This window comes from Gopherus evgoodei, chromosome 1 (genome assembly GCF_007399415.2).
Source record: "Gopherus evgoodei ecotype Sinaloan lineage chromosome 1, rGopEvg1_v1.p, whole genome shotgun sequence".
Taxonomy (NCBI): domain Eukaryota; kingdom Metazoa; phylum Chordata; order Testudines; family Testudinidae; genus Gopherus; species Gopherus evgoodei.
In genome coordinates this window covers 226,406,762-226,431,497 of record NC_044322.1, presented here as the reverse complement: position 1 = coordinate 226,431,497, position 24,736 = coordinate 226,406,762, and the positions used below count along the sequence as shown (strand labels likewise).

General features: G+C 43.3%; 1 protein-coding gene across 2 annotated transcripts in view; it reads right to left on the bottom strand.

The window, feature by feature from the left end:
• The window catches only part of TSPAN9 (tetraspanin 9), a 285,562-nt gene extending 261,492 nt beyond the window's left edge, over positions 1-24,070 (bottom strand). For both annotated transcript variants that reach the window (XM_030538453.1, XM_030538462.1), the window contains exon 1: positions 23,979-24,070. The gene's annotated coding sequence lies outside the window, so the exon portion shown is untranslated. The remainder of the gene's footprint in view (positions 1-23,978) is intronic.
• Between the last annotated feature and the right edge of the window lie 666 nt (positions 24,071-24,736).

The window sequence follows — 24,736 nt, the reverse complement described above, 5'->3', positions numbered from 1 at the left end:
GGACAATAGCTAACCTCTATATCTATCTCCAGGACAAAACATTCTCGCTACTCCATAACTAATTAATCCTTTTGCCTGCAGGATGCTTGTGTCTACTAATGTCTACGTTTATGGCACATTAAACTTTAGCTATATCCCAGTAACTTAAAGGACAGGATCATTTACAGTTTTGGCTTAAGGCCTTCAACTCCGGTCTACAGCTGAAATTACCTTGACCTAACAAATAACCAAGCCCAACATTGTTTCACTTTGGAATTTTCCTTTTTTGACCTAATGGACAAATTTTACAGGGTGCCCCACCATGGCAATCATAATATTCCTGACCGACATTAATTTAGCCCTGTGGAAAAATAAAAGCAGTACCTTCATGTGGCAAAACAACAACAGCTATGTGAACTAAAGTTAGTGTGTCAAAAAATCAGCCATGTTAGGGATAATCAAATATAATAGACATAATCAGATGTTAGCTGGGTTGTGTGACAGTCAAAAAAAAACCTCACAACTGGGGACCATCAAGTTGTGTGGGTCGCTAATCTATGTTGCATGTGATTGTATTACAGTCAGTTTGTCTTTCCACTTCCTTCCTCATTTGCTGCAGCTTGTTTCAGATTAAAGTATAAAAATCTTCCGTAGTGTTTGTACAGCACCCATCATAATGGGGCCCTCATCTTTGGGTTCTACCTGACCAGGATCAGCACCCTGTTGTGCTGGGAATTGTACGAACACATTGGAAGGGACAGTCCTTGTTTTAACCGACTAGATAGACAAAGGGTGGGAGAAAAAAAAAAAAAAAAGAGTACTATTATCCCAGTTGTACAGGTGGAAAATTTAGGGACAGATTAAATGACTATTCCAAAGTCACACGGGGACCTTGTGGCAGAGCTGGGGAGTGAACCTAGATCTCCCAAATCCCAGTCTTGTGATTATGGCAAAGGAGCATTCTTCTCCTCTGGCCTCTACTCGGGCCTTCCTGAAGATTTTCAGCACACAATTAAAAGCATTATATGCTATCATAATGAAACCCCTCAATTACCTCTTAAATTCCTCAGCCCACTTCTTTACCACTGCACAAAAAAAAAAAAAAAAAAAAAAGAAGATCAGCTTCACAGTGTGTACTGAAAGTTTAAAAAAAAAAAAACTCAGGCCTCTGGTGGACAATTTCTATTTGAACATATAACTGAAGACCTTCTTTACTAAGCAATCATTTGTACCATTCCCTTGGGCAGCTGCTTAAGACAGGTTTCACAGTATATTCTATTTAGTTTTCAAACAGCATGGTGAACCTATTATTTCACTATTTATGGGTATTTCATTGCTGTAATATCCAAGCTTATTAATTTATTTAATGTGCAAATGTTAGAAGCTCGATTCAGTATTTACTTTTAAACAGTTATTTTTTTTGTAGAAAGTCCAGGAAAGTCCCTCTGCTCAGCATGACAGTCCCACCTTCTCAGCAGAAACAGATGAATTTAAAAATAAAAGCCTTGAATTACAATGAGGTTTCTGAACTCTCACTTCTGACAGCAATAAGCATGATAAAAAAGTGATGTGATTTGTTGCACCAATGTTAGAGTAGAGACCAAATTTTCAACCTGCTGTGAAACTGACTTCAGCATCATAATAGGAAAGGCGGGGGGAGGAATTGTGTATTACAGTGTATGTGAGAAATGTTTTAAATCTATGGTCTTTTTGACACCTGTGTGCATAGAGCAGCATTCTGGGAATCAGACTTGTGCCCATTTATTAGTGATATGAGATCATTTAGCTTAAATTAGCATATGACATATTTCTACATTGCCACCGATTTAACCCAGATTTGTAACAAACATTTGCCAAATAGTACATCCCAGTGCCCAGTGTTATGTGATCATGTAACTTAACACATTCTCATAATGCATATTCCCCTAAGGGGGCAGAGTTAAGGTTGCCAGGGGAATTCTCACTTTTCTACTATTTCTGGGGTTAAACATTAAGTTTAATGTTACTACAAAAGTTAATGTATCAAATTTTGAAGAGATCACAACACAAAGTCATTTCAATTGAGACCTGGAGAGAAAAAGAGAGAAAAGACCCTTGTGTAGCAATAGCCCATTTCAAGCTTCCCCAACTATTCATCTTTTCATATACACCTTCCATCAACTAAAAAGGAGACTCTCCATTGACTGGGACTACAGAAAATACCAGACCAGACCAGTGGTCCTTTTAGTCCACTATCCTGTCACTGATAGCACCCACTGCAAGATGCTTCAGAGGAAGGCTACAAAAAAACAAAACAAAAAAAAACCCACTAACATGCAAATACGCAGCAACTCACAGAGAAGTTTCTCACCTAACTCCAGGCAATTAGTGGTTGGTTTATACTCTGAAGCATGAGCCTTTATATGCTTTATAATTTACTTTATTATATCTACTGTAACTGTGAATTTTCTCTATATGTCAAACATTCGCTGATAAACCTCTTTCCTCAATACCTTGCAACAGCAAGTTCCACCTGTTAATTAGGCACCATGTAAAAAAGAATTCCCTTTCATCCATGTAACATGTCTTCCCTTTTAATTTAGTTGAATTGGGTGTCCCCTTGTTCTTGCACTAAGGCAGAGGGAAAACAGGAATGAAGAATTTATTTTCTCTATACTGTTCATTACTTTATATGCCTCTTACGTTCTCTTCTTCTCCACCTCCTCAAAAAACACACCGTCCAACAGGGAGATTTTCAAAGGCTCAGATGGCAGTTAAATGCCTCTCTTATTTCTCCTCACATGGAGCAGTCTTTCTACCCCCTTTTTATCTTTGTTCTATCTTTATTGAGATGAAGTGAGCAGATATGAAAATATTCAAGATGAGCATGTGCAGCTGATTTGCACAATAGCATAAGCATTTTTTCAGGATTCACGTCTAGCCCTTAACACAGCCTAACATTTTGTTTGCTTTTTTAGGTCACAGTAGGAGAATTTTTTTTCCCCATAGAGCTGACTATGACGACAAACTAATTGCATCCCACCCTCTCACATCCTTCTTCCAGCTTGAACTCTAGCAACCTCAGCTATTGCATCTTTTGGGATGAATGAACTGTGAGAGTCACAGCAGTGTGCTAGTGCAGCTGCTGTTTGTCTGTAGTTTGCTTTACAAATTTTACACCCAGAGCACTGCCCCACAGCAAACCAAGTGGGTAATCAGGCCGCTGACACCCTGTTCCTCCCATTGCCAGATCCTGTGAGCTGCACACCTCACAACTTTTGGCAGAACAGATGGCTGTAAGAGACAAGCTCTCTCTTCCTTTCCCCAACAACCAAGAAGAAAGGAAGTGGATCTCTCTACATTGTCAGAACAGCAAGGAAAGAGTTTGTTTCCAGACACTTACTAGCAAAGGCGAATACCCTTAGGAAGTCCGAGGGCAGCATCTTAGCATGAAGGCCAGCATCTTAACCCCATTCCCAATCAGAGTAGGGCACCAAAGATGTGAGGGTAGGGGTGGGTGGAGATCAGCCATGGTTAGCAGCATCTGACGCAACTTTCAAACCCCGTTGATAAATATACTCTGTCAGTAGATAAATTAAGGCAGGTTCTGTGGCCGGATAAGGGTGTGGTATATATTCCTTATCAGTAGTGACTATTATACTGCCGTTCAAAGGATCTTCCCTCCTCCTCTTCCATTCCCAAAAAGGGTCAGAGACAGATACTGTACAATGTTCATTTATTAAAAACAGAGGGGGACCAACATTTGCACATACTGGATGAAACTAAAATCATTCTGTGTAATATCTCACTTCAAAGCAACAGTAAAAGAAACACCAGAATTACCATGGGATCCCTTGGTATTTTTTGCAGGAGATAAGACTTGTGACAGGGAGGATCAAACTTTAAGAGCGAGGACTTTCAAAAGTGCTCCATCTTAGTCTGACTCTGCTCCTACTGATAATCGATGGAAGGTTTCCTGCTAACATCATTGGGAGCACTGTTAGGTCAATGCTCTGTTTGCCTGAAATCCCACCCACTAGTGGCACACAGAAGTCAGACAAAGAGCAATCATCTAAGAAAATCCAAAGGGTGATAAGAGAGGGAAGAAATTAAAGTGACCACAAACTTGATCTTCAGGACTCACCTTTCCCATAACACACACACTCTTCTCAGAATGCGAGGAAAGGTCAAGATATAAAGAATTCTCACATATCCTACCTGCACCTCAACAGGGGGAGACAAGCAAAAAAAGCCCTGGTCTTTATGTGAAACATTCACAGATTTGATTTTGTAAGGCACTCCAATACAATAGTGATGGACAACATAGATTAGATAAGGAGAGATCAAGTATTAATGGACAGAAGCAGCCCTTTATTTGGCAAGTTAGTCTAATCATAGAAGTAGGATGACCTCATAATAGAAATAATATACATTAACAGAGATATGTTGTATTAATTAGGCCTATAAATGTACTGTAATTGGCAGCTCGACTGTAAGAAGTGAAAGTTCATGAAATGTCACAATAACTTATAACAAACATTGGTGGGGAAAAGTGCAAAAGCAAGATAGAAAAATAATTCGAGAACCATATTAAAATTATGACTGGTAAACAAGAGTAAAGGACTGGAAATTAATTAACCAAAATTCATGTGTTAAAAATCAGGCCTAATTGGTAAACAAAATAATGAAACGATGGGCTACTCCACCCATCACTCCATTTTCAGGTCCTTAAAGAAAGGCTTTGAGGAGAAAAAGTGGACTACTGGAGCAAATTTCACCATCATGGCTACCATCCCACCAATCACCTGAGATCCCAGATCTTTGTCATCCTGAGAGATGTCCTGACCAGACCCCAGAAAGGGGGGTCAAATGACATCGCCACCATCTCCAGCTGAATCCAAACCACCACCTGGAATGTGAGACTGTCTCCCTCCCACCCATGTGTCCTTTTCCTTCCCCACCTTGTTTCTTCTCTCTCCTTTTTCCTTCTGTCAAATAAGAGGCTGGCTTAGTCAGCCAAGACTGCATATGTTGCCGTACTGCTGTAAGCCTGTGACCAAGAAGAGGGCAAATAAAAGCTATGTTCCAAACAGCCAGATGCTGGTCAGGTCTCAGAGTGGCTAATAAGACCTTGTGCTGTGCCTGTGTGTCTTCAGCAGCAAGGAAGCAAGTGAAAGTCAACACCAAACACAAAAAGCTGCATTTCTGTCTGTGCTAGTCTTTTCTCTTCCTTTTTGTGCGTGTTTGTCTTGTTGTTAAAGTCTGATCCTGTTTCCTGAAAGATACAACTGCAACAATAACTTAAGCCCACCTCAACTAACTTCTTCTCTCCCCCCCACCCCACCAAAAAGTTATTACTATTGTGACAAAGTTCCTCCTCTAGCTTGGTGGGTCCTGCGCTTATTGGAAGATTTGCTCACCTCAGTGATCTTCCCCTTTGGTGGAACCCACAGTCTGGGTCAACTCCTCCTGTGTCTGATCTGGAGTTGGGAGGTTTAGGGGGAATCCGGGCCCGCCCTCTACTCCGGGTTCCAGCCCACGGCCCTCTGGATTGCAGCTGTCTATAGTGCCTCCTGTAACAGCTACAACTCCCTGGGCTACTTCCCAATGGTCTCTTCCAAACACTTTCTTTATCCTCACCACAGGATCTTCCTCCTAGCATCCGATAATGCTTGTACTTCACAGTCCTCCAGTAGCACATCCTCTCCCTCTCAGCTCCTTGCACTTCTTGCTCCCAGCTTCTCACACCCATCACAAACTGAAGTGAGCTCCTTTTAAACCCAGGTGCCCTGATTAGCCTACCTTGACTGGCTGCAAGTGTTCTAATCAGCCTGTCTGCCTTAATTGGTTCTAGCAGGTTCCTGGTTACTCTACAGCAGCCCCTGCTCTGGTCACTCAGGGAACAGAAAACTACTCATCCAGTGACCAGTATATTTGCCCTCTATCAGACTCCTGTACCCCACTGGTCTGGGTCTGTCACACTATCTTTGATACCATTTAAGAAAATGTCAAACAAGAGGTTTTTTCCTTCTAAAGTCTCTCCAGCGAAAGTGAAAGGGAACAAGGGAGGTTGTTAAAACGAAAGCCTCATTTAATACTTTACATGTCACATGGTTTAACTATTTTTCCTTCTTTTCTGTATCTTTAATAAAAAGTTACAAAAGTTAATGGTGTGTTTGCCATGGTACTAAGCAGGTTGACATGTCTGTATATGAAACCCCAGACATCGTTTACAACTGTTTAATGCTGTACGGTGACAGAGTCATATGGGTCATAATGCCTTAGACACTTTGGGCCCACACAGTCCATCTAAATTAATACAACAGGCACCTGGAAAAAAATCCAGTGCTTCCTTTCCTGTCTAGGTTCTTATATTGTGCCCATCAGAGAGGTATCTGAGCACGTTTTATAACGCTGAGAACTGAAATGAAGCAGGGTTGTTGTTTTATTTATTGAAATCTCCTGCATCAGTCACACTCTCCAGTGGATATACTCAAAATGCTAGAAACACTAACCTTGCGGTCTCATTTCTGCTTCTAGTATAGGAAGACCATTGCCCTACTGGAAGGTAACATGAAGTAGGGCATGTGTACCTCTACCACTTCCTCTAGCAGCATCAATCATGTGGTAGCCTCTGTTACTACCCCTCACACAACAAATGCACAAGGTAAGATGTCAGTTCCATTCTGATGCTGGGAAGGTACTATGAAGGCAGCAGCAATGGCAGAAGTGGATTCTCTCCTGCAGGGTGAAGAGAGGCCACAGAAAAGCAAAGCAATCTCAATCTGTATTGAAAGCACCATCAAAATGATTAGCTTTGAGTGAGATCCCTAGAAAATACAGGTTTTGTTCAACCAGCCTTTACAAAAATCTACCCAATAGAAATGTTTCCATTAGTCAGCGGGAAAGTTTTTAAACAAATTAATATATCCCTTGTATATTTTCACTCCACACTTTGCAGCACTGTACTAGTGCATGACAATCTATTTTTATGGTCTAAATTGGGATGAGTATAAACCGTAAACAGGCAGTTCCAGGAGAAGTAAATTAGACTTTAAAAATGCTTTCAGATTCCTAATCTAAGATGTAATTTGTAAAAGAAAAAAAAAAAAAAAAGACAGATAAGAAAATCTGATTTAAAGAATTGTGTTTCCTAACCTGAATGTGACCTTTTCAATACAGTGATCCAGGAGCTAAATGGGTGGCTTCAACTCTTATCTATTCACATTCAATGTTAGGGGGCTTAATCCGGCAGTTTGTGCCTGTTGCCCACAGAAATCCCATGGCCCTCTAGGCTCCACAGCATGCTTGCCATTCACCTTTGTATATCTGCTCTCTTCAACAGGACTTGAATGTTACCCCTCCCACCATTCCCCAGAACAAAAGTTCCTGCTCCAGTCTGGCCTAAATATCATGCACCAATTAGGCTTGTGTTCATGATGTCAGAAAATTCCCTAGAAACATAGAATGTAACATCGTTTCAGTGACTGAAGTATTTGGGGGGAGGGACTGCTCAGAGGTTTGAGCATTGGCCTGCTAAACCCAGGGTTATGCATTCAATCCTTGAGGGGGCCATTTAGGGAACTGGGGTAAAAATCTGCCTGAGGATTGGTCCTGCTTTGAGCAGGGGGTTGGACTAGATGACCTCCTGAGGTCCCTCCCAACCCTGATAATCTAGGACTGGTTCAGCTACATCAGAGCTGAGCATGGCTTAGATGCAAGTGCAGACAAGCACAAGCCATGTTCTGCACTAATTCAGCAAGCAGTGCTTAACCACTGTTAGCTGAGCTGATGCCAAATAGCTTGGACACAATGCATACAGCCAACCCGTGTTCAGCAAGTGCAGCTAAACTGATAACTGACTACCAAAGCAGTGTTTGTTTAAATCCATGAGTAAATCAAAGAGCCTGTGAAGCACAATTTAGGAGGACCTCTGGATGAAATTAAGAAGAGAAAAGCTTAGGCTTCCTGAGAATGAGATGTATTAGGCTGTGGAATAATCTCCCAAGGGAAGTGGTGGAAGCCTCATCACTTGGGATTTTCAAAACTAGACAAGACATTGGAGAATGTGCTGCAGAGAACACGTCTCTCTAAGGAGAACAATCCAACAGTGATTCCGGACAGATGGGAGTATGATCCAATAGGTCCTTTCTATCTTTAGTTTTTGACTGATCCCAGAGGACCTGACATTACTCAGCACATTTAAGAAGGTGCTGAAATCTCTCCCAGCCGAGAGGCCTTTTCCAGAGTTGTGCTATGGACAGTAGTCCGACATCCAATAAATATCAGAGCAATAGCTACTGGCTGGAATACACAGTCTGACCTGGAGAACAGACATATCAGCCCCAAACAGTTGGTGAAAAAGAAAAACCATTAGTGGAATCCCCTTCATTCCCAGCAACACAAGTCGTTGTTTTTGTTGAGTAAAACATCCATCAGTAGATAGGCTGCAAAGCTGACCTGCCCAAAACCTCAACAGTGATGCAGGAAAGTTATTCTTGCTCTAAAGCACAGTGACTGCTTGCTACACAGCCATGGGCTTCAAGGAAACATGAACCTTGTGGTGATGTGCACAATGAAGAGGAAGGGAGGCAATTCATACAAGCAGATGGAGCTGAAGAGCTGAGGTAGGGAAAGAGGGCTGGAGCAAGGGATTACATGGTCAGCCCATGATCCATAACAGTAAAGGACTTGCAGAACCTAGAAGGTGTGGATGTTTTCTTACATGGGGCCCAATGCTTGATAACACCTTTCTCCTAAAAGCCAGAGGGCACATCACCATAGTTAGACATGTACAAAAAGGCATATGCTTCCTCCTGCCACTCAAATCATGTCCCAAGGGCAAATAAAGTTGTTTTTGTTTTAAACGGATGCCTTGAACTAACGCCATCAGGGCCAGTCAAGCTGCTACTTAAACCCTGACTAAAGGGCAGCAGACTATTGCTGTGGTATTTTAGGCATGAAGCATGGAATGAGTGCATTTTATAAGTAAAAACAAATACATCCTGCATCCCTCTCAATATACAGGCCTCCAAAGAGAAACGAGAGTGTGGTCTAGTAGTTCAAGCAGAGGGAACTGGCAGCCAACTTCCCCAGCTAACGTCTGTGGGATGCTGGGCAAGTCACTTAAACTCTTTGTGCCTTCATTTCCTAACATTAAAATGAGGGTGCTGACACCTTAATCAATCAGTGGCTTCAAATACTCAGATATTTTACTCATCTGCTGAGTAGTGATACTGGCAAAAGAACTCAGATTCTTGCATCAAAAAAATGTAAGCACAAAGTAGCATTTTTAGCAACATTTTTAAAAATCCACTTGTTTTGAAAGCCAACTGGATTTATTATAAAGGAACCAGCTAGTCTGGTTTCCCTTTTGTGGTTGAATGTGAGAGTGCTGGAGAAAACACCAAAACTGGCAACCAGTAGCCTTACTGTAAAAGGGTGCTGGCCCTTTAAGCTTAACGATGATCTCTCTTCTATCGCAGAACCTCAGCTCTTTAAAAAGGAACTGATGGAGGGGAGGGGGCGGGGAGGTAGTGGTAATAGGATGAAGCTGAGATCAAGGCAGGGCCTGCTGCTCAGTCTAAGAGCCACCTGCATGGGGTAGGTGCTACCTGTGGGTCTCTCCACAGAGGAAACGGGCTGTTGGAGCTCCACAAGAAGCACCACCCTTACTAAGGAGGGTGACAGCTGAACCAAGTTTATGGGGAAGGTGGAAAGATTTCAGGATTAGAATAATCTGGTTAGAAGGAGCCATAAGGGAAACAGGCTCAGGATGGGTGGATCTCTTGTATGACTGTTGGGAGAGATTTTGTGGTGTTATTAAACCTGCCCCCAGGAGGGTGGTGCTGTTTGAGACTTATTAAACCATGCTGAGGTGGTTTGGAAATTCCAGAGTGTAATTACCACTGCTAGAGAAGGGCAAACTGAGCCATGGCCCAGACAGAGGGATGGACAACTCTGTGGTGCTCACTTCACATAATTAGTGAGGATTTCAGGTGCTTCCTCCAGTAAAAAATAAGAAAATCAGTCACAGGATGATGTTTAAGAATGATTATTCCTTTGCGAATATTTCCCTGCTCTTTGTGGAAACTGCACAAGAAAAAGTTTATTAAATTGAAACAAACTGCTATTGGATTTCCCCATTAAACCTGGTCCCCCACCCCTTCATTTTATTGCATTTCTATTCTTGAGTACAGAGCAAAACTGGAGAAGAGTTCTCTCTACCAATTTTATTTTCTAGTTGACAAATCTTAAGTTTTTTTCCCCAGTGTATGTAATACTCTGTAAGCCAATGTGATCCACTTGTGATTACGCAACATAATTGAAGTCGATAGGATCATATCCAGCACTAGCAATATTGTTATGTTTCTGTTGCTGAACAGACAGGAGAAGAATGAGCTTTTTTGGTGAACATTCACCAACGAGCTGGGGGGAGGGGTTTCTTTTAAAGAGAGTTTCAGTTTAAAAAATAGGCAACTCCAAAGTGTATTATGAATAGTGTCAGTACTATATCCACCTCTGCTCCCCACTACAAGTTTTTTTGTGGTTTTAGAATCTTTTTTTTTTTTTTAAGAAATTTCTCCCAGTTTGTTGAGAGAAACACACACACACACACAGGCAAAACTGGATTATACACAAAGTGCTTTCAAAAGCACAAAGCAAACTGAGGAAAAATGATTTGTTTCCTCTATTCTCTTTCAGTTATGGTTGATCAGACAAAAGGGCTTTCTATTTGACAGCGCAGAGATGTGTTTCGATGATAAATATTTAGAAAGAGTGGTGAATTTTTAAACCAAAGCAACTATTTCAAATACAACTCAGATTTTGCAGTGGGTTGGGAAGAGCCAAGTTAGATGACAGAATGATCACTGTGACCTGACCTTATCTACAAGGACCAGACACTCAGGGTCAGCATCAAATTCACCAAGAACTCCTCCCACCCAGGTCTGAACATATTTCCTAATAAAGACAAGCGCTCTGTGAATGCACATCTTTAAACATTCCTCCAGCAATGTCTGTAATTCAAACCTTGCTGCACTGTGCTAGTGCAGAAGCAGAAAGTGAAAGCACACTGTTCTATTTTCATTCCTTACACTTTGCGGTGGGGTGACAATTTCACTAAGCTCGCTCGCTCAGTTCTCATAATTAAAGATACTAGTAGTGTCACAGGTAGGGGGCATCTGCTTTTAAATACTCAGTATCAATAAACTGATAGTGTCCCTTTCATTTAGAGGTTTTGAATGTTGCTATGCATGATTTGACATATTAATTTCAGTAACCCCTTTGTTATGTCACACATCTGACCCTTCTGCACAGATAGTGTAAAGTGCCACCCAGCATACTAAAGTATTGTACATAAGGTTAGATATTTACCCCTGCATTCTAGGTTAGTGGTTTTCACCTTGCCCTTCCCATACTGTTAAATGGGAAGACGGCCCTGAGGAGGGATGATGTGATATGGAAAAGGTTGAAATGCACTGTTCTCAGACAGACAATGAGTTTAAGTCTAGCATGCCATCAAAAATCCCATTCTTACCATGATTTCCTACCCAAATAATCTCTTCACTCCCTCCCCTCACCTGAACTGTTGTCCTGTGTTTTCCCAACCTCAAAGTTTAAGGCAGGGCATTTAGTAAAATGGGGACAATGCCCTGGTGAGAAACTCAGCCTCTCTGTCATTGTCAACTGCTGACTAGAGGGCAATGTGCTGGGATTTCTCTCAGAGTGCTGTTCCTTTACCCTGTCCACATCTTTCCCATGAGTCACTGGCTGCCTAGTAGGTGTCTAATACATTTGAAGTTCCACATTTTACACTGCTCTAGCTGCTGGAAGAAAAAAGGAACTCAGACTCTTTTCTACCCCATCCTCCAGAACTTCCTACCTGTTGAAAAGAGGAGGCTGGCGGGGGGCGGGACAAAGAGGGTGTCTACTAATCCATCCCTCCTCCAGCTTGTTTTTTGGGTTCTCTTTGCTCCATATGAATAACTGCAGTTCCTGCTTCTACTGCTTCTTAGAGCTTTCCCAAGCAATAGCAGCACCACTACTATGAAAACTGACATGATTCTTGACAGTTCCACTGCTTGATTTCAAAAGAGCTAACTTTAAAAAATTAAGGGAATAAGTTAGGGAAGTGGACTGGACTGAAGAACTCAAGGATCTGAATGTGGAGGAAACTTGGAATTACTTTAAGTCAAAGTTGCAGATGCTATCTGAAGCCTGCATCCCAAGCAAGGGAGGAAAAAATTCACAGGGCAGGGCTGCAGACCAGTTTGGATTACCAAGCATTTCAAACACGATTAAGAGAAGGCAGAAAGCCTAGAATGATTAGAAGATGGGATGGATCTGCAAGAAAAGCATCCTCTTGGAGGTCAGAAAGTGTAGGGATAAAGTGAGAACTACCAGAAGTCAGAATTGGAATGAATAGTAAGATTCTTTCGCCATGTAGATAAAAAGAAAACAAGGGGGACCGCTCAGCACTGAGGATAGATTAAAGATCATCGAGGTATGGCCCAACACTCACACAAATACTTTGCATCAGCTTTTAATGAGGCTAATGAAGAGTTTGGGTGTAGTGGCAGTGTAGCTAATAGGAATGAGGATACAGAGATAGAAGTTACCACATCAAAGGTGGAAGTCAAACTCAAATAGCTTGATGAAACTAAATCAGCAGGCCCAGACAATCTCCATCCTAGACTATTAATGAAACTGGCATAGGAGACTGCAAGCCCAATAGCAATGATTTTTAATTAATCTATAAACTCAGGGGTTGCACCCTATAACTGGAGAATTGCTAACATAAAATTCTTATTTTTAAGAATGGGGGAAAAAAGTGAACCAGAAAACTAAAGACCTGTTAGTTTGACCTCAATTGTATGCAAGGTCTTGGAACAAAATTTTGAAGGAGAAAGTAGTTAAGGACAGAGGGGTGAATAGTAATTGGGATAAAATAAAACATGGCTTTACAAAAGGTAGATCGCACCATAGCAACCTGATCACCTTCTTTGAGAAGATAACTGATTTAGACAATGGATTTCAGTAAGGCATTTGATACAGTTCCACATGAGAAATTATTAGTTAAATTGGAGATGGGAATTAATATGAGAACTGAAAGGTGGATGAGGAACTGATTAAGGGGAGACTACAATGGGTCATGCTAAAAGGTGAACTGTCAGGCTGGAGGGAGGTTCCTAGTAGAGTTCCTCAGGGACCAGTCTTGGGATCAATCTCATTTAACATTTTTATTACTGACCTTGGTGCAAAAAGTGGGAGCGTGCTAATAAAATGTGTAGATGACACAAAATTGGAAGGTATTGCCAATACAGAGGAGGACTGGACTATCATACTAGAAGATGTGGATGATCTTGTAAACGGAAGTAATAGAAATTAGATGAAATTTAATAGTGCAGAGTCATGCATTTAGGGACTAACAACAATAATTTTTGCTCTAAGCTGGAGATTTACCAGTTGGAAGCAAAAGAGCAGGAAGACGACCTGAGTGTATTGGTTGATCACAAAATGACTGAGAGAAGTCAAAGTGATGCATCTGAGAAAAAACACTAATCCAGTCCTAGGATGCATCAGGCAGGGAATTTCCAGTACAGCCAGGGAAGCATTAGTGCCATTATACAAGGGCATTGGTGAGATCTCATCTGGAATAATGTGTGCAGTTCTGATCTTCCATGTTTCAGAAAGACAAGTTCAAACTGGAACAGCTGCAGAGAAGGGCCACTAGGATGATCTGAGGAACAGAAAACCTGTCTTATGAGAGGAGACTCAAAGAATTTGGCTTGTTTAGCCTAACCAAAAGAAGGCTGAGGGGAGACACGATTGCTCTCTACAAATGCATCAGAGGGATAAATACCAAGGAGGGAGAGGAGTTATTTAAATTAAGGACGATATTGACACAAGAACAAATGGATACAAACTGGCCATCAACAAGTTTAGGCTCCAAATTAAAGGTTTCTAACAATCAGATGAGTGAAGTTCTGGAACAGCCTTCCAAGGGGAGCAGTGGGGACAAAAAAACCTAACTGGCTTTAAGACCTGAGCTTAAGTTTAGGGAGGGGATGATATGACAAGACTGCCTATGATAGCATGTGGCTCATAGGTGACTGCCAGTAGCAAAAATCCCCAACAGCTGGCAACAGGACACTGGAGGAGGGTGGCTCTGAGTTACTACAGAGAATTCTCTCTCAGGTGTCTAGCTGGTAGGTCTGGTCCACGTGCTCAGGATCTAACTGATCATCATATTTGAGGTTGGGAAGGAATTTTCACCGGGGTCAGACTGGCAGAGACCCTCGGGGATTTTTGCCTTCCTCTGTAGCATGGGGAACGGTCACTTGCAGGTTTAAACTAGTGTGGATTTTATGTAACTTGGAAGTCTTTAAACCAGTGGTTCTCAATCCGTGACCCAATCAGCACACAGCCACGGCTCATGTGACATCCTCAGAGTCATACAGGTAGTATGTGTATTGTGTGGATGTGGCCCACATAACACAGAGACCTGCATATGCAGCCCATAATGGTAAATAGGTTTTGAACCATTGCTTTAAGCCATGATTTGAGGACTCCAGTAACTCAGCCAGAGGTTAGGGGTCTATTGCAGGAGTGGGTGGTGAAGTTCTGTGGCCTGCAATGTGCGGTATGTCAGATTAGATGACCACGATGGTCCTTTCTGACCTTAAAGTCTGAGTCTATGTCCACTCTTCCGGCAATAGTACACTCATTTTCTTAATTCCACACCAGGGCTGCTTGGCAAAGCTTGGGGAGGCAGTGGAAGCACAGGAGCTGCATGTGGGCAGACTTAGCAATAAGATCTGCATCAGTTTAAACTATTCATATTTGGAAGGTTATCTTCGCTATCCTACAGGCTAGAAACATAGTTTTATTTTAAATACAAGCTTATTCTGAATAATTTCCTAGTGAAGTTCCCCTAATTCATCAAGAGAAGTATCCCAACCACCTGACAGAATTTTTCTGAAGTGCTCTCAAATATATATATAAATAATACCATGCATGTTGTCCTTGACTCAATAAGTAAATGAACATGCTAGATATTATTAGCACACAGTTTCCAAACCTTCATAACATCAGTTACAGTATATCAAATCCCAGTTTCTTCAAAACAGGGAAAAACAATTGTTCCTCACTCACATGGAGCTACATTTTCAGTATGAAGTACAAAATGAAGCTGGCTTTGAGACAAGTGAATGCCAAGAAAAGCGTACAATTGTTTAAAAATGTAAAAAGTCAAACACAGCCATCCTTGTTCCAAATTAAAGTATGAAAAACTTTTGATGAAAATGGTGAGAGTTATAAACAAAACAGGAGTTTCAAAGGGCATTCTCCATTACCCTCCCCAATTTTAAAGGTTAAAAAAAAAAGTCATCCCAAAAAACACCTCTTTGCTTGTGTTTAACACCAATTTAGGGTGATCCTGCAAACAATACTACAAATAGTGTTCATTGCCATGAACAGTACCATGAAAGAGACAATGTTCAGTATTAAATTTCAAAGGACCAGGAGCTTGGGTTATTAGAAGTCAGAGAATTTTAAGGATGGTCTACACACACTTTGTACACTACTTTAAATATATTGGTTTAGATTAGGAACATACTGTTAAAGCAGTGAAACCCTCTAGGGTGGATGCAGTTATACCTGTATAAAGATGCTTCTGCTGAATATAGCTCATCAGAGAAATAAACTAGGTCAGCATAGGGACCTTGATAAGGATAGTGATAAATCTGCACCCACACCAGGGCACTGTAACTGCTTTAACAATATCAGTATAAAAAATCACATACATACCCCAATTGACTCAGTTAAATGAGTACAAAAAACTCTGTGGGCAGGCCTTAGAAATGCAATTTATTTTTCAATATTTAATGCTCTTGGTTTCCTTTTTGTATTTTTCTCAGCATGGACAATGAAAGTAGACTCCCCAGCTATTAGTCACTTCCACCTTCAGCAGTGCCAGACATCAATCCAGTGCTGTTCGCTTTCAGTTACAAATGCTTCAGGGAAACCCTTTACATCCAAAAGGAAAAAAATCCTTCCAAAGGAATTTAAAATACATCATGCAAACATTCCTATTGTGGTTCTTAAAATACAACATGACAGGCCTTTCAACAGACACTATTGCTGCAATGTTATCATTGTAAAGTATATCAGATAACTGAACAGAAATACTAAGCTTCATGCTTTTTTTTTCCCCCCCCTTTTGAAGAATCATAAGAGTTAATCATCTTGTTCATCTCATCTCCTTGAGGCCAATGCAGGATCATTCTAGTATATGTCCTAGTGTTTCTCTGTCTGGATTTCAGAGTCCTGAACAATGGGGCTATTAACCTTCCCTTGGGAGACCAGATGACAGCCTACTAGAGGGGTGCTCAAAGTGGGTGGCAGGACCCCTCAGGAGGTTGTGAGGTTATTACATGCGGGGGGGGGGGGTGTCCACAAGCTGTCAGCCTCCACTCCAACCCCTGCTTTGTCTCCAGCATTTATAATGGTGTTTGTGGCAGAGCTCTGACCTTGCCCCCATGGGTCCTGCACTTCTAGGTGGTTTATGGCTCGCTATGACCCTCCACGCAGCCCTTCTCTCTCTAGGGCCAGGGTTGCAGTCTACTGAGCCCTTTTCATCATAGGCCAGCAAGGAGGTTGGTGAGAGAACTCCTACAATCTCTGTTGTCCCTGGGGGCTTATTTCAGAACAGTTTAGCCTCCTGTCCTGACAGGGGCCTGACTTCCCCTCCCAGGAGATATTCTTGTGGTGGTGGTGGTAGGTTGGGGGGAACCCAGGCCCACCCTCCACTCCAGGTTCCAGCCCAGGGACCCTAATGGTAGCAGCAGTTGGCAGCCAACCTTTCACTGCCAGAGTTACAACATTTCCCTGGGCCACTTCTCCCTTACCTGAGGGCTCCCTTAATGATGGTTTGAGGGTATCTTCATTAACCAGCCTTTCCACTGCACTTCCTCTCCTCTGCCTGAGGGCAGTGAGCCCTTTTTATAGTATCAGCAGGGCCTTAATTAGAGTCAGGTGGTCACGTTAGCTTAATGGCCTCACCTGACTCTTTGCAAGTTAATTAGAGTCGGGTGTTCTCATTAACCTGGAGCAGCCCCTGCTCTGGTCAGTCAGGGAACAGAAAACTGATAATCCAGTGGCCAGTATATCTGCCTTCTGCTATACCCAACTGGCCTGGGTCTATCACATGTTAAATATATTTTTAAAATGTTTTTAATGTATAAGGGGGGTTGCACTCAGAGGCTTGCTATGTGAAAGGAGTCACCAGTACAAAAGTCTGAGAACCCCTGGCCTACTACATCTCACTGTCAGGATGTTTTTTCTGATGTTCAGGCTAAATTTTCCCTTTCTTAATATCTTCTTCTTGATCTTAGTTATAAAACCCATGTATCTCACTAAATAATGCCCCTGCCTCCTGTTAACACCCTTCACATACTTCATCCAACAAAGAGGGATCTTTCCATTGCTACTGTTGCAAAGACAGTTTCTTCAATTTATATTCACATTTAGGGGACCTAAGGCAGAAGTATTATGCATAGGAACAATGTAACTAAAAGTTTATATGTTGTAAAACAAATACTTCAGATATTGAACATAGCACCTTAGATGTAACAGAATTTTAAAAATCTTAGATCACTTGTCATGATCTATGCCAAATGCTTGCTTTCTGTATTTCCTTCAGATTAGAGAAAAAGACAGTGGAATCAGTTCTAGTTTGTTTATAGATAGGGGAGTTCTGCCTGGGTTCAAGTGCCTGCCTGTGTGCATCTTATTACAGGGACTAGAGTCTGAGACTCTACAGGGACTAAGTCACCAAGATCTATTCCTCAAGATTTTTTATTGATGGGCTCAAGTGTTTGGAACATCAGAAAAATTTGTTTAACATAGCCTAGAAACAAGTTGTGACACATGGCCAGAAAGGGTTAAGAATCCTGCAGGATAAACCACTCAAATTCAATCGTTAGGGACATATTGGTAGATAATGTTTGTGGTTTTGTGTGTTTACATATATATTTAGGGAGGAGGGATAGCTCAGTGGTTTGAGCATTGGCCTGCTAAACCCAGGGTTGTGAGTTCAATTCTTGAGGGGACCATTTAGGGACCTGGGGCAAAATCAGTACTTGGTCCTGCTAGTGAAGGCAGGGGGCTGGACTCAATGACCCTTCAAGGTCCCTTCCAGCTCTATGAGATAGGTATATATATATATAGTTAGAAGCTGACAATGTAATCAAACAGTTCCTGTCTATGCTGTATTCTGCTAATTCAGAGATCTTAAAATTTAAATATAGTGATATCACTGTATTGATCTCTCTTTGAAACATATAGCAAATCACCTGTGAATGGTGAAAAACAGGCAATTGTGTTATGTTAATCTGTGTAGCTAATTACCACTGATGCTTAGGAAATCGATCTACTTCAAAGGATGATTGCCTGTTGTTCACCTAAGGACTCCATGCTGTCAAGAGAAAACCTGGAACTGTATAAAGGTCTCTTTGGTGCTGATCCTTTTTATTTCAGATCAGCCTGATATTTTATATAGGGGATGCTTGAGATCTTCAGACCCACCTGGGTCACCCTGAACATGGACATTGGACTATACAAATGAACACTGGACTATAACCTATAAACTAATTCTGAAAGAACTCTTTGCAACTACAAAGCTCACCATCTCTACTATGAAACTGATCTCAGAACTGTACTCATGTCTGTAGGTATACTGGTCTTTTAACCAATACACACACTCTTTTTTAATAAATTTTAATTTAGTTAATAAGAATTGGCTGTAAACATGTATTTAGGTAAAATCTTAAATATTCATTAACTTGGGAGGTAATATGTCTGATCTTTTAGGATTGGTAGAACTTTCTTATATGATGAATAAGATTTTCAGTAATCATCATATTGGACTTGGGTGTCTGGGAGGAAGCCCAAGGCTGGGTTGCTATAAGGGAACTATGTTTTGGTTTCTGTGCAACCAATAAGGTAGCATAGAAACTGTTTCACACTGGCTTGGTAAATCTAAGTATTGGAATATCCACAAGCTTTGGGGATTGTCAGCCCCATTCTTTGCAGTTTGCCCCGAGTAACCTCAGTGTGGTTCACCTGGAACCCTGGCCACACAAGTATTCTCTAAACTTCGGGTTGCTTTCAGACCAATTCCTACCAGATGCAGAGCCAAATCTTCCAAAGTAGCACCCGGACAGACACTCTATGACAGGAGTAGTCAATAATCTTTTTTTGTTATTTTTCTGACATCTGGACCTTGGCTAAACCTTGACCAAGAAATTTGGACCTTGACAAAAAACAATTGACTATCCCTGCTCTATGACCTTCCCATAAACACCTGTGCCAGGAGAAGGAGTTGATGAGCTAGAATTAACCCTCTGCTCAAGAGAGACCAGAGTGTCCTGCCTTATTGCACACACACTGCAGAAAACGTGTCTCAGAAGTACAGTAAGATGACCAAGTGCAGTTTTAAAGTTTCTCCTGGTATGACAGCCCTCCACTAAGGAACACTGAACTGATTGTAAAGGAGCATGAAGATTTTATTCTGAGAGAACAGGAAAATCCAGTGGGAGAGCCAGAGAAGGACTTGGTCGGAAGATTTCAGGACACAGTCTGCTGTGGAGTCCAAATGGGAGTGAGGAGTTGACTGCCCTTTCCTGCACCAAGAACGCATACCTGTACTTTTTCATCCAGTAGTGTTAGAAGAGACTAAGGAACAAGTCTGTATTTCTTCCAACTGACGATTTTAGTTCTTAAAAAACTAAAGTTGGAACACTCTTCACAGTGGGTTCTAGGGAGAAAGCTGAGATGTGCTGAAGGAAGGATGGGACAATACCCTCTTCTCTGATGCAGACATCCTTCTGGATGCTGCTAAACCAGCCTTTCCTGAGATTACTTGTTCTGAAGACTCAAAAAAATTGTTCTGAAGAGGTAAACTTTCCCCTTTGTAATGGACTAGCTTGCTCATGACATGTATTAAGGAAAAATTCACAGCAGATATTCCCCCCAGCATCAAGAGTCTTCACTTCTACCACCACCCACTTCAAGAACTAAACACCATATTATATTGTCTATATGCTCTGTACTGAAGTGTTGAGGAAGAGAATATAAACACCTCCAGAAAAGGCACTTAAGCAAAGTTTCCTTGCCCCATGTTGCTGCTTCCTACATTGGATCTGGCCAAAAGAAGTCAGTTTGTTCAAATGCAAAAACAAATGAATAGATTCTTCAGTCTCTCACCTCTCTCAGCCAGCATATGCACTCTGCTAACTCAGGATTTATCACAGGTTAAATGGAGACATTTCTGTGAAACCCTCTTATTAACAATATTAGCAATATCAATAAACTGAAGTGCCAGCTCTTGTGTCTTAGTTATAACACTCAAAATCACTATCATCCACCCCACACTTGGTTTTGGTTGATCAGACACAAGTACCTCTGTTCTTTTCACAGAACAATAAATCTAAGAACATTCTTGCAATACAGAAAATTAATGGGACACTTAACTTAAACTAGCCCAACTGTGAAACTAGACAAATATAAAATTTTGTAAAACATAAGTGAGACAGAAAGGTTTCTACAATTGTTTTTATACAAGCAATCCCTTACAGTCCAGGCCTCCTGGACTCCATAGCAAGGCCCAGGAGCTATACTCTGAGGCCAGGTCCCTAGATTCTGTGGTGCTCTGGTGGAAACTCTGCTGCAGCTTCAAATAAATTTTAAAATGGAGGTTTTTACTGAATTAAATATGAAATTGAATCATATAATCAGTGCAGCAGTTTCAGTGCTGTTTTCATAGATTAACAGATTCCTAGGCCAAAAGGGACCAATGCAATCATGTAGTCTGACCTCCTGTGTAACGCAGGTCTTAAAACTTCCCCAAAATAATTCCTTACGAGCTATGCTGTTCCCATACTTCCATTTTTCAATGTGCTGCCGATTTATTTTTTTAAATTGATAATGCATAACTGCATCACAGTTGTCATGGGGACACTAAAGGATTTGGAAACTAGGCAGAGATAACTTCACTTCTGGCACCAAGGGGGACAGTGTAGGAAATTGTGGGATAAACACGCTCGCTGGGTATTTCTGCTACAATAATCAACAGTGAACTAAGTTAATATTGATATGTTGATTGTAGGTTTCAGAGTTAACACCTCACTAAGATGAATGGGACATTTCACACTTCTGAGCTATTGTTTCAAGTTGTCTGAATCAGGCAGATGCGGCTGTGCTGCTTACATTCTGTTCATGTTTATAAGGTTTTCTTTGCAATCACGAGGGCCAGAAATAGTTTGTTTAAAAGGAAGTGTGGCTACTGGAACACCAATCTGCAGCAAAGGTTGAATTTGCTGTGAATACCCTAGTCTCACGCCACAAACTCTGCCTATACTGTTGGAACCCCAACACTGCAGCACTGAGACTGCAAAAGTGAAAGCATCTATAAGCAGAAGCTAACATGACAATTAATTTGCAATATTCAAGCTAAGAAATATGCAAAAAGGAAACAAGCAGCACAAAACCATGACAAGTACATTACATTTTTTAAATTCTTTCTCTTTTAATAATCTGTGGTGCTATTAGTAGCACAGGTAATGAAATGTCTGTTTAAAACATGATTTTTTTAAGTTGACATGCATCACTTTAATTTACTTCAAAAGTCTTGAGAACTGTAAAATTGTCCTTGTGATCCATACCTAAAGAGCTTGTTTGTATTACCCAATATGATTGCAGAGAAGGGCCTCAAAAGATTCAATATAGCAACTAAACATACGAAAACAACAGCAGCTTGTATTTATATAAAACAGAGGTGAGCAAACTACGGCCCAAGGGCCACAACCAACCCGGTTCCTGAGCTCCTGGCACAGCAGGCTAGCCCCTCAGTCCCTCCCCCACAGCCTCAGCTCACTGTGCCACCAGCACAATGCTCTGGGCCGTGGGGCTGAAAGCTCCTGTGGGGCAGCACAGCTGAAGAGCCACAGCCTGATCCGGTGCTCTGTGCTGCACAGTGGCATGGCTGGCTTCAGCCGTGCAGCACGACTGCCTGTCCTGGTGCTCCGGGCAGCGCAGCTGTAGTGTCACCAGCCAGCGGTGCTCCAGGCAGTGCAGTAAGGGGGCAGGGGGGTTGGACAGAGGGAAGGCGAGTTGGGGGGGGTCATGGCAGTCAGAGGGAGGGGAACAGGGGGGTTGAATGGGGGCAGGACTCCCAGAGAGGCAGTCAGAAAGGAGAGGGGGGGTTGGATGGGGCAGCGGGGGGTAGTCAGGGGCAGGGGTTCCAGGGGCACTCAGGAGATGGAGGGGTGGATGGGGCAGAGGTCCTGGGGGGCCATCAGGGGACAGGAAACACGGGGGGTTGGATGGTGCAGGAGTTCCAGGGGGGCCAAATAGGGGGCAGGGGCTGGGCCACGCCTGACTGTTTGGGGAGGCATAGCCTCCCCTAACCGGCCCTCCATACAATTTTGGAAACTCGATGTGGCCCTCACGCCAAAAAGTTTGCCACCCTGACATAGAACCTTCCATCAAAGAAGGCTTTACCAATGGTAATTGTGAAGGTAAGGATTAGGTGTAGGCAGAGAGGGAGCCAGTGGCATGATTTTTCACAGTTGCTCTGCATCCATGCTCCTTGTTGAGGTAGGTGGCAGCTGTGAGCACTCAGTATCTTTCCAAATCAAGCCATAAGTGATTGACCTAAAGTCACACAGGAAGTCCAGGGCAAAGTTAGGGAGAAAACTCGGATGTTCTGACACTGAATCCTGTGCTTTAATCATAAGTTCACAGAAATACCTTCTTATGACTATACACAACAGCATTAATAAAAGGGGCTAAGTAACCCAATTGCAATTGTTGCCCACAAATATACCTCTTCCCCCCTCCCACGCCATCCTTATCCCACTGAACCGCTTTTTCTATGCACATCCCCAATACAGCCAACTCCCTTAGGAGCTGACTGCCTTCCAACAACTCCCATGCCCCAGCAGGAGCTGAGTTAACAGCAAGTTTCCCCAAGTCCAGCAAGAAATGTTTCTTAACATTTTCTCTGAGTGTGAGGGAAAAATGGGAGCAAACATTAAATAAACAGAGAAGAAAACCAAGACCAGTTAGTATGATGATCAGGCCAGCCCTCTTCTGCAGTATTCTCTCTCCAGCTGCATGCTATTTCCTACAGGAGCTACTGCATTATAGGGGAACCCCTGATTCTAACTCACTGTGTGCCACCCCAGAATCTAACCTGTACTACAGGAGCTCCTCTGCTTTCCGCATCCACCCCAGCACTCTGCTCCCTAGATCAAATCTGTACTTGAGCATCACAGAAGTTCCTCATCTCTCCCTGTGCTGCAGTAATACAGGAGCATTGTGGGGAGAGAGAGTAGACCCCCTCCCTCAGAGGCTGAGTGCATAAGTAGTAAGGGGTTTCGCTTCAAACACACTTATTTTCAGGACAAGGGAATTTAAAATGGATAAGATCATCACCATGAGAGTTTACAGAACAGCCTAAGCACTTCAACCCCTGGCTCATAGAGGCCCCAACACACACAGCCATTGTTGGGCTGGTCCCTTCTCTTTTTGCCACTAACTTTTCTATCTCGGGGGGAATCAGACACACACCAGTATGGAAAAAAAGAAGAGGCTGTTTTGTCCACATGGTACAGAGGGGCAATCAGCCCCTATCCACTTCCCCCCCGCAATGCAGCTCTTATCCCCCTTCACAACACCCCTAGGCTCTCCCCTATTGCATCCCGCTCTCCTGGGATCTCCCTGCACCTTCCCTGCCAGCCACGTCCCTTGTGTCCCCCTTGCACCACCCTGTCCACTGCATCCGCTTCTGCCCTGCACCCCCTTGCTTAACCCTGCCCCAGCTCGCCCACTGAATACCCCCCACCGCACCCTCTCTGGGTCTCCCCCTTGCTTTGCACTCCCCAACTTCTCCGGCCAGAAAGTGCCTGCAACTTTCCCAGGCGCTCCCCACCCTGCAGCGCCGGCGCTGGACTCACCGGGTCCCGGGGGGGAAGCTGGGCCGGGTCCTGGAGGAGCTGGGATCGCACCGCGGGACGCGGCTCTAAGCTCCGGCTGCTGCCAGCGGAAACAGGGGGAGGGGCCGGGGTTGCGGAGCGGGGAGGAGCTGGGGGGCGCTGCTGCTCGGGAGGCGGCGCCGGCTGCGGCCGGCAACCCGCGCTCTGCCCAGGGTGGTGGCGAGCAGCGTGTCTTGTGCCCCTCCCGGGGCTCTTCGCTCCCCTGGGGAGCGGGGCGCTGTCGGCGGGCCAGGCCAGGGCGTTCCCCGCGCGTGCAGACTGGCAGGGAGCTGCGAGCGCCCGCCCCGCAGAGGGGCCCTGAGCATGTGAGCGCTTAACCCCGGGGGGCCGGGCTCGCTGCTGCCTGACGCTAGGGGCCGGCCCGAGTCTGGAGCCTGCACGGCGGCGGCAGCGGGCTCCGACCATGTCGCCTGGCCCAGGATCGGCGCCTGACCCTGGGCCCCCTTAACCTCCAGAAAGGGACTGGAGCCTGCCAAGGCCCCTCAGCCACTTCCATCCCTTGCCCCTATTGCAGGGCTTTGGGCGGGCCATCTCCCCCACAGCTCGCTCGCTGGGGAAAGGTCTCCCCACAGCTGCCAGCTGGAGCCTCCTTCGCACCAATCCCACCCCATCAGGCTGCCCTAGTTCTTGTAGCCCAGAGGCCTGGTGGGATAATAGGCATGATTGGTGTGGATGGGTACAGCCTGCTCAGGAAGGATAGGGTGGGGAAAAAGGGAGGA